The 9,302-nt window shown below is 39.0% G+C and overlaps 1 long non-coding RNA gene across 1 annotated transcript; it reads right to left on the reverse strand.

The window, feature by feature from the left end:
• Window positions 1-5,898: 5,898 nt before the first annotated feature.
• LOC107834387 (uncharacterized) lies at window positions 5,899-6,199 on the reverse strand. The gene is made up of 2 exons (XR_001660183.1): window positions 6,098-6,199; window positions 5,899-5,997 (listed from the first exon to the last, which is right to left on the reverse strand). It is a non-coding gene; the product is annotated as an uncharacterized LOC107834387 (long non-coding RNA).
• Between the last annotated feature and the right edge of the window lie 3,103 nt (window positions 6,200-9,302).

Raw genomic sequence — 9,302 nt, forward strand, 5'->3', positions numbered from 1 at the left:
TATATATATATATATATATATATATATATATAATTTTGGCTTTTTTTTGAGTTTTTTTTTCCTTTTTTCTCAGAATTTTGACCTCTTTTTTTATTTCTGATTTATTTTCTCCAAATTGTGACTTTAATCTCAGAATAGAGGGATTATCATTGGGCGGTTTCGGCTGTTTATGAACCAATAATCCCAATCCCTTCTGTGGGTCTGAATGCTGACGGTAAATCGGGTTCATGGTGTGAAACAGGAGCTGCTCTTCCATCTTTGTCGCTGAAGCTGTTAATAATTAATATTTCTCACAGAATAACATAAATGCAGATTGTTGTTGTTTTCTAGTGACCAGCCAACAACGGCGCTATCTTGTGACGTAATCAGAGTAAATAAGCAAGTGAGGCTGAATATTCGGAGGATTTCAGAGAAGATTTAACTTTTATCTGCAGTTCTGGAGGAACGACAAAGACGGAGTGATAAAGAAAAATGGAATTTTATCTCAGATTTTCTGGGCGTAAAAACAGAATTTCAAGTTAGGAAAGTTGAAACCCGACGTTTGTCACTGAACGGTGATAAACAGACATAGGAATATAATCATTATTCATCTCTACTTCAATAATCCATTTACTTTAAAGTGAAATATTCTCATCAGTAGCGTTCATATTCAACATCTTCAGTTTGATTTTTCTACTTCTGATGACGGTTTAGCAGCGTCTTAGTGTAAATACCTGGTTTTGAATGCATGTTTCTTTTTTTATTTTAGCATAAATGTGTATGCTCAAAAAAATGCTGTATGCTCCTGTATTTTATCATAACTGTTTTCCTGTATTTCCTGCTTGCTGCCGGGTTTTCTGTCCCACCTCCAGCCTGAACGCGCAGCGGCCAATTTATGAAGGAATTCTGTAATTTTGAAAACTGCGGTTTGCGTTTGGTTGTTTTTAACAAGCTGCTTTTGGCGCTGATAATGGGAAACGGCTGCGGAGCGACACGCAGCTTCTCTCTGCACTTTTCTCTCAGTGCGTTATTTCCAGCAGTTTCTTTCTCACATCCCAAACACACACATGCATGAAATCAGTCGGAAGGCAGGCCGTGTTCAGCGAATAAAAGAATTCATATTTTAATGGAGCAGAAGGAAAACAGAATCAGAACCGAATGACGATGTCAACTCAGAGTTCTGTCAGGAAGAAACGCTTATCGACTAATAACCAGAGCGAAATACATCGATTCATTTGAAGCTGCAGCAGCAGAAACACACAGAGACGTTGAACTTAGACTGAAATGAACCAAATAAATCTAGTGACGATTTATCAGAGTGCAAACCTATTCCTATCGATTAATCATGATGACTTCTGATCAATCTATCGGTGAAACATCGAGGAGGTTTTTCCACTTCCTCCCTGAATCCTCCATTTTGATTGTTTCAATGTTTGTTTTATGTTTTAAATGTTTTTACTGAGGTTTTTTTCTAACCAGTAAGTTGGAAACGTCACCAATTAGTAGTACATGTTACATGTTACTACTTAGTTACTTTACAAAAATCAAGTAATCAGATTTCAAAGAGTAATCAGTAATGAGAAATGAAGTTCCTCTTCCAGGTCAGAGGTCACCAGAGGTTGAACCCTGATTTTCCTCTCTGGTCCATTCGGCACCGCCTCAGATCTAAAGTTTGGTTTTTGTTCAATGTAAATATTTTTATTGGAGCTTAAAGATTAAAGTCCGATTTTAACCAGTGAAGATGTTTCACTTTCTGATTCCACAGTTTGAGTTGTTCCTGAGAGGAGGAGCCTAGTCAAAGTATTTACAGCACCGTGTGTGTGTGTGTGTGTCTGTAGGTGTGTGTGTGTGTGTGTGTGTGTGTGTGTGTGTTTTTCTCATTTTCATTCTGAAGTTTTTAGCGTTATGAACGTTTTTCCTGTGAGGTAATGAGAGGAAAATGGTTTTATGAGCTCCTAACACCATGAGCTCATCAGCTTCCTCTCCTTCATCCCTCGCCGGTCGAAACGCGCTCTCTGGGTCACGACCTCTCGCCGCGTCGCTTCATCGCCTCTAACTCCTGTTTATTTCTGTTCTTTTTCATGGCATCACCTTTTCAAACTGTTTGCTGATGGATCTTGATCTTTACCTAATAAAATCTGTTTCTTCTTCGTTCCAGAACCTGAATTCCCTCGGAGGAGTCGATGTTTTTGTCGTTTCTGGACCTCGTCTGTTTATCAAACAGTAAATTCAGCTTTATCTGTTATTTCCACTCCCAGCTTCAGTTTCTCGGCACTGAATTTATCGGCCTGCAGGTCCACAGGAAGTCCTGCAGGTATGCGCGTGTTCCTGTATGGAAAGCCGTTAATTTTATTCTGTTTGCGCCGCGGCCGCCCCATCCGACCAGTTTCTCCTCTCAGACTTTCTGCTGCGTTTTGCTTTTATGGGCTAATTTGGACGCTGAGCTGTTTTCATTTTGATAAGTAGGAAACAGTCTGTTCTCTGAGTCACTGTATCAGTTTACATTAAACCCAAGTCATAAAGCCAAAATAATAAACTCACTCAGGATGATGAATCAATAAGTTAGAAGATAAAAAAATAAAAAATAAAGGTAATCAGGGACGTTCAGTAACCAAACGCAGCAAAAACTCTGTAATAAACCCAAAGTTGATCTTTATTAGAGTTTTGGGTCACGACTCTCTGGTTTAATTTATTTATTTAGTAGTAAAGTTTCGATCCTTCATCATTTTCCTGACGACGGGTTCATTTCCCGTCACAACCAGGGAAATTAACTGAAGACATTATTTTACTTATTTCAGACACAAAGTCGAGTTTCTTCAATCTATTGGGAGAATTTAGTGTTTGGACATTTAGTTTCATTTATGTTTCTGTTTTGATCATTTCTTTATTTCCAGATATCTTTTTATTCCAGTTTATCTTTTGTTTGTTCATTTCTCATCACTGTTTCTTTCTTCTCACGATTTAAATTAGTTTCAGTTTCTGTTTCCTTTTTATGCGTATTTTGAAGTATCACTTCATAAAAGGTTGATGCAAACTGCAAAATTCAAAATGCCTTCGTTAAATCCGTTTTTATGCTCATTGAGCTGTTTTTGTTTTTTTAAGTAAAAAATTAAAGCTGCTGAATGAAACTCTTACAAGAAATGTGATTTTTGTTCAAACTGTGTGTGACCAGATCAATCTCCTCCTTCACCAAATCAACCAATCAGAGCCAGCATAGCGCTGTCAATCATCCTCATGTACTCACTGCTAAATGTGCTACTGAGGAGAAACAACTCACTGTGACAGGAAAACTGCTTATCCACCGTCATCTGTGCTAACTAGCCTTAGCACTTGAGACATATAATGCTAACTAGCCTTAGCATTTGATACATATAATGCTAACTAGCCTTAACTTTTGTGACATATAATGCTAGCAGCAGCGTAGCAGAGAGCAAAGGGGGGAGGGTGATTGACAGCGCTAAGACCCGCCTCCTGGCTCTGATTGGCTGTTTCTGGTTGCCATGGGAGAGAGGAGATCATTTTTTTCAGATAATCTGTCACCATAATCAATAAATCAGGCAAATTAAAATAAACTCCATCATTTCTATTTGAGTAATTTCAAGTTTTTCTCTTTTTTCTACTGAAACTGGACGATTAAATCTTCAGTCTTTATTTGAAGGATAATTTTGTTAACAGAGATTTTAGAATTTATTTTATTTGTTGTTTCTGTTTATTTATTTTGGATATTTAAAATGTCTTCCAGTTCTGGTGTTTTTGCATTATTGTGTTATTGCTATAGCATAATAATAACCTCAAAGCAACAATAATATTTATAGCAATAACATCTCATCTTTAAATCACTGCAGAGTTTTAGCTTTCACTAGTTTTAAACATTCAGGTGAAACCTCCTGACCTTTGACCTGCTGCTGTTTCCCTCTGTTTCTCTCAGAGTTTTGGACTCGAGTGGTGAACGGTACTGTCCTGCTTTCTGCTTCTCGCCTCTGCACAAACAAACAGAGAAGAAGAAGAATCCAACAAAGACGACCCGGACCCGACCCGGACCCGGTCCCGGTCCGAGACCCGACCCAGGTCTCAGCTCCCTTAGTGCCTCGCCCCAACAAGCCTCTTGTTCGCTCTGATTGTTTCCCAGCAGTAGCTGAAACGTTTTGTTTCCTCCTTGGTGCCGCTCGATGCATTTAGACAAACAAACTGCGGAGCAGAAACACAAACCTGCTGCAGAGGAAAAGACGGAAACCAGAGAATAATAGACACCAACGTGAGCCTCGCTGTGATCCACTGATAGAATTATTTTTCTCTTCTCTTCAGTTTTTGACTTTAACCTTACAGATTCTTCTCCATGTTTGCTTTTGCAATATTTGGGGAGGAGAAAAGAGCAGATCTGCAGATCTGTGAGATTCTTTCAGCAAGAAGCTCAACTGTTTTATTTTTTTACAGAATAAACTTCAGTTAGAATCTGAGCCGCTCTGCGTCACCTGCAGGGATTAAATGAGAGAGAAAGTCATGTTTTCACCAAGTCATTCATTCATGTCACTGTTTCAAACTAATCATTTAGGTTTCTAACTGAATATTTACCCTGCTAATTGAATTTTAAATACCTAAGTGGAGTGTGGACATTGACCCGAACTCAGGGAACCGACCAGAACCTCCAGCAGCACCCGTTTATCCACTGTGTTGGTCGGTTGTTCTGTATCTGTGCTGTAACCGTATTAATCGATCATTTTGGTTTTGCATCATGTTTTCCTGGTTCCGTTGGTCCGTTTGTCTGTGGAGGTTCCGGTCCGGATCGCTCCGTCATGAAGCGTTGTCCCTTAGGCCTCTAATGAGCATCATTTGATCCAGGTGCGTTAAACCAGGGAGAGAATAAAACATGCAGGATGCCGGGCCTCCAGGACCCACTTTGGGCACCCCTGGTCTAGAAACTTTCTGAGATTAATCTCAAAATTTCAGTGATTTTCTCAGTTTAATTCATTTATAAATGTCCCAGTTTCAAACTAAATATTTTAGTTAGCAATCTAACTAACTAGTTTAGTTGGCCTTTCAGCTAAATATTTTGTNTCATTTTGGTTTTGCATCATGTTTTCCTGGTTCCGTTGGTCCGTTTGTCTGTGGAGGTTCCGGTCCAGATCGCTCCGTCATGAAGCGTTGTCCCTGATGGATCGGACCGGGCTGCACCCCCGGTTGGACCCGCTAAGGTACCGATCAGAACCGTGACATCAGCCTGCACAGCAAATTTGGAAGCGTTCCATCAACTCCTACAGAGTTAAACTCAACACTTTGAAAGTGTCTGTATTGGTCCACTGGATGGTGTAGAAGTTACTTTTGAAAGTGTCATTTGTGATAAAGTTGAATCAACACTCAGTAGTTGAAATTAAACACACATTGACTTACTCAACACTAGTGTATTTAGTCAAAAGGTAACGCTATGAACATGTTAATCTAACACAGAACGGTGTAAAGTATATATCAACATAGAAATCTGAGTTTTAAACTACTACTGGCAGGGTGTGCTGTGGTGTCACAGAGGTTAAGCACAACCAACATATGGAGGCTCTAGTTTTCACTGCGGCTGTTGTGGGTTCGCTTCCCCTTCTCTCATTAGCCACTTTTTTTTTGTCAATTTACTACCAAATAAAAGCCAGTAGAGCAATTAAACCCTTTTTTTCCCAGAAACTATTGGCCATCAATAATCCCCAAATTCATTTTAAAAGACATTAGATGCCACATTAGATGCTACAAAAACACCAGCACCAGTTGCAGTATGTAATCTACTTTTATTTCAAAACATCAAACAGCACTGACAGCAATATACAACAAAGGTATTCATTCATGGTACTTTGCACTGAAGGTGAAGTGTGCTTTGAAAGTTCATTGGAAGCTGCCATGGATGGTCTTGTGATCACTGATGGTGAAGTGTCCTTGGTGCTGCTCTTGTTTTTGCCAACATGCAGGATGAAGGGCTGTCCTGGTTCCACACCAATGAGGAAGGCTTCAACACTGGCTCCCATCTTTGGCAAAATGCTAAGAAAACAAATAATAAAAATTAACTATATATACCACAGCTACATTCAAATAGCAAAAGAAGCCAATACAAAGACCTAGGATCATTAGAATAACATACCTGCACATATCTGACAACATGGTCCACAGTTTGACATGAGCTGGTTTGGCATTTTTCTTGTGGCCATTGGATGGAGAACATGAACCAACAGAAGAATGCCTGTTTTTTTAGCCTGGAGGAAAAACAGGAAATATAGCAGAAGCATTAGGATAATAAATAAATATTTTAAAAAGAAGTGTGAGCAAAACTAATCAGACCCACCTGTGTGTGTCACCATTACATTCATTCAAATTACTCTGCCCACCCGGTTTACAAGATAAAGCATAAAAAAGTCAGAAATGATTAATAAAGAAATTAGTCAGCTTATAGAAAAATTTTTGGACAGCATTAAAAGTCGTGCCAACCTGTCTGAAGAAATATGTTGAAGTCATCATAACAGACTTCAGTCACCAACATGACACACTGACATAGAAAAAATATTTTGGCAGTTTTTAGATGTGCCACAGGTACAAAACACCAGAGTCAAATGGCTCAATTGCCGCCTCTTTGTGTAGATAAGTTCTTCAGAGTTCTGCTAATCACCTAATTATTGTATTCAGGTGGTGCAGCAGCGGCACATCTAAATGTTGCAGGGCAGTGGCCCTCCAGGACTGGAGTTTGACACCTGTGGCATAGATCAAACCAATGGTCCAGCACAGCCACTCCCCCATTTTGCAGTCTACTGCCAAAAACTTAAAGAAAACGACCCCGCAGTTAAATAATGTTAACTCAAAGGGCCTCCAGGTTTTCCTGACAGTTTTAATGTTCGGTTAAGATAATAAACAGTCGTATATACCGTGATATCCAAACAAATAAACATACGTTAAGCGAACTATGTATATGAATCGATACTCTTGTGTAAATGGAAAAATAATGCCTCCATAAAAATAGTCAAATGTGATCATTTTAACATGGAACTTACCTTGTTATAATAAACTCCAGACATGACGTCACACTGCTGCCTACGCTCCTCAGGCAAACATGTGACGCAGTACCGGAACAAGATGTCGGCCGGGGGGCGGGGCTAATGATCGGGGGGCGGGGCTAATGACCGGGCCCAAATAATAAAGCTCATGATAATTTAACTTTACAACGTGGAGATGCCTGCCACAGCGGAGCTAACAAGTTTCACCACCACAGAGAGCGACTCTGTCATTCTGATATCCATCTGACATGAAGTACAACAAACCAAGAGAAGAACAGAAACATCAGATCATCATCATCAAACAACAAATGGCAAACTAGCTAGAGCATTTCTACGGATTACGCTAACATGTTTTGAATTTGTGTTGTGTCACTAATTATGAAACAACACACATTCTAGCTAGTTTGCCATTTGTTGCCAAGTGACTGATGATGACGTTGGTGACAAGCTTTGGTAACAATTTATTTGAAGGGGGTTGAATAAGACTGTCATGACACCGTCATAAACATGACATAACACCTGTCATGAAAATGAATAAACCTTCATGAATATTTATGACTGTTGTCATAAAGCGTCATTCGGTAAATTATGACACTTTTAATACAAAGTTGACATTATTCAAAATGTCTTTGTTATGACAACTTAACATTAACCATCATCATTACTGATATAAATTTGTTATAAAAGTATTACTGATTGCACTTTAAAAATTAGGTACCTTTATGTTATTAAAGGTAAAGTTTGAACAGTAATGATTTCCTGGTTAATGTCAAGTTGTCATAACAAAGACATTTTGAATAATGTCAACTTTGTATTAAAAGTGTCATAATTTACCGAATGATGCTTTATGACAACAGTCATAAATATTCATGAAGGTTTATTCATTTTCATGACAGGTGTTATGTCATGTTTATGAAAGTGTCTTGACAGTCTTATTCACCCCCTTCAAATAAAGTGTTACCCAAGCTTTACCCAGAATGCACCTGGAGGCAATAAGGACGATTCATTTGTAGTTTTGTGTGTCATAAAGTTAAATATAAGACTGAAAATAAAGCCAGTCATGTAGCACAACATTTTATATCCACTATGTCACTAAAATCAGTCAGTCTGGTAAGGTTTTTAGCAACCATGAGTCAACAATGGAGCACCTTACTATATAATCTACGGCTCTCCTTTTGCATGTTTAGCATTAATAAATAAAATTTGATCCCAGAAGTCATGTTCTGCCTCCCATCTGGGCCCCTGTAGGTCCAGGCCATGGTCTTGCTGCATCCCCCACCCTACCTGTATCTCCTTCCCTGATGTGATGTCACTGATATGTTACAACTGTGGGAGGAACTGACTGAGTTAGAGTTGGTGTTAATTTAGAAATCAACACTGGACAGGATTGCTTTTATTTAACTCTTTGGAATAACACAAACTCCTTAGGGAAACTAACACTCATGTTGTTGAATTAACACTGTATTATTAACATACAACACTTACACTGGAAATCTAACACTTTTGAATTTGCTGTGTGGGTTTATGCTGCTGCTGCGTCTCTAACTGGGAGCAGATCGGGTCGGGCCCATTTTGGGTCGGACCCAGTTCGGGTCGGCCCAGTTCGGGTCGGACCCAGTTCGAGTCGGGACCGTCTAGCGCTCCGGTTCCTCCACCAGCTGGTTGATTAGTTTCCTTTGAAGGAGAGAAAAACTAAAGCAGAAATGATACTATCAACATTCTGATTAAGATCTTTAACATGTTGCATCTCTGACAGCGTTGGAACCAATTTAAAAGTATCTATCAGGCACTTGATCGATATTGAATACGTTCAATATTTAGTATTCAATATTGGTGAAATGTAGGCAGAGGAACGGCTTTAGCCGCTCGCAGCTGGTTAAGCTAGCCTGGTGGGATCAACCAATAAACTAAGTCTTTGGTTGCTTAGCAACAGCCTGCTGGGTGACCTGGCCAGCAGGAGTTTCAAGTTTCTTCCTCATAACTGCTTAAAACTTAAAAATACATCTAATCGTTCAACGTTCATCCAGCCAGTTAAAGAATGAGAACATCGCCGTGGGTCTGTTCACGACGGCGCCACAGCAGGAATAAATGAAAAACCGAGGCTAAAAATGTGAGGAAAACTCAGAAGTTTGAAGATTAATCTCAGAAATTTTCTAGAAAAAAAACCCCTGTAAATTTCCAAGATCGAAAAGTTCAAAATTATTCTATCAAAACTAAAAAATTTTAAATGTACAAAAGTCAACAAATTTTGTATCTTTAATTCTAGTCTAATTGTTTGTTGTTCTTTTTTTTTTTTTTTTT

This window comes from Poecilia formosa, unplaced genomic scaffold (assembly GCF_000485575.1).
Source record: "Poecilia formosa unplaced genomic scaffold, Poecilia_formosa-5.1.2 Scaffold604, whole genome shotgun sequence".
NCBI classification, from domain to species: Eukaryota; Metazoa; Chordata; class Actinopteri; order Cyprinodontiformes; family Poeciliidae; genus Poecilia; species Poecilia formosa.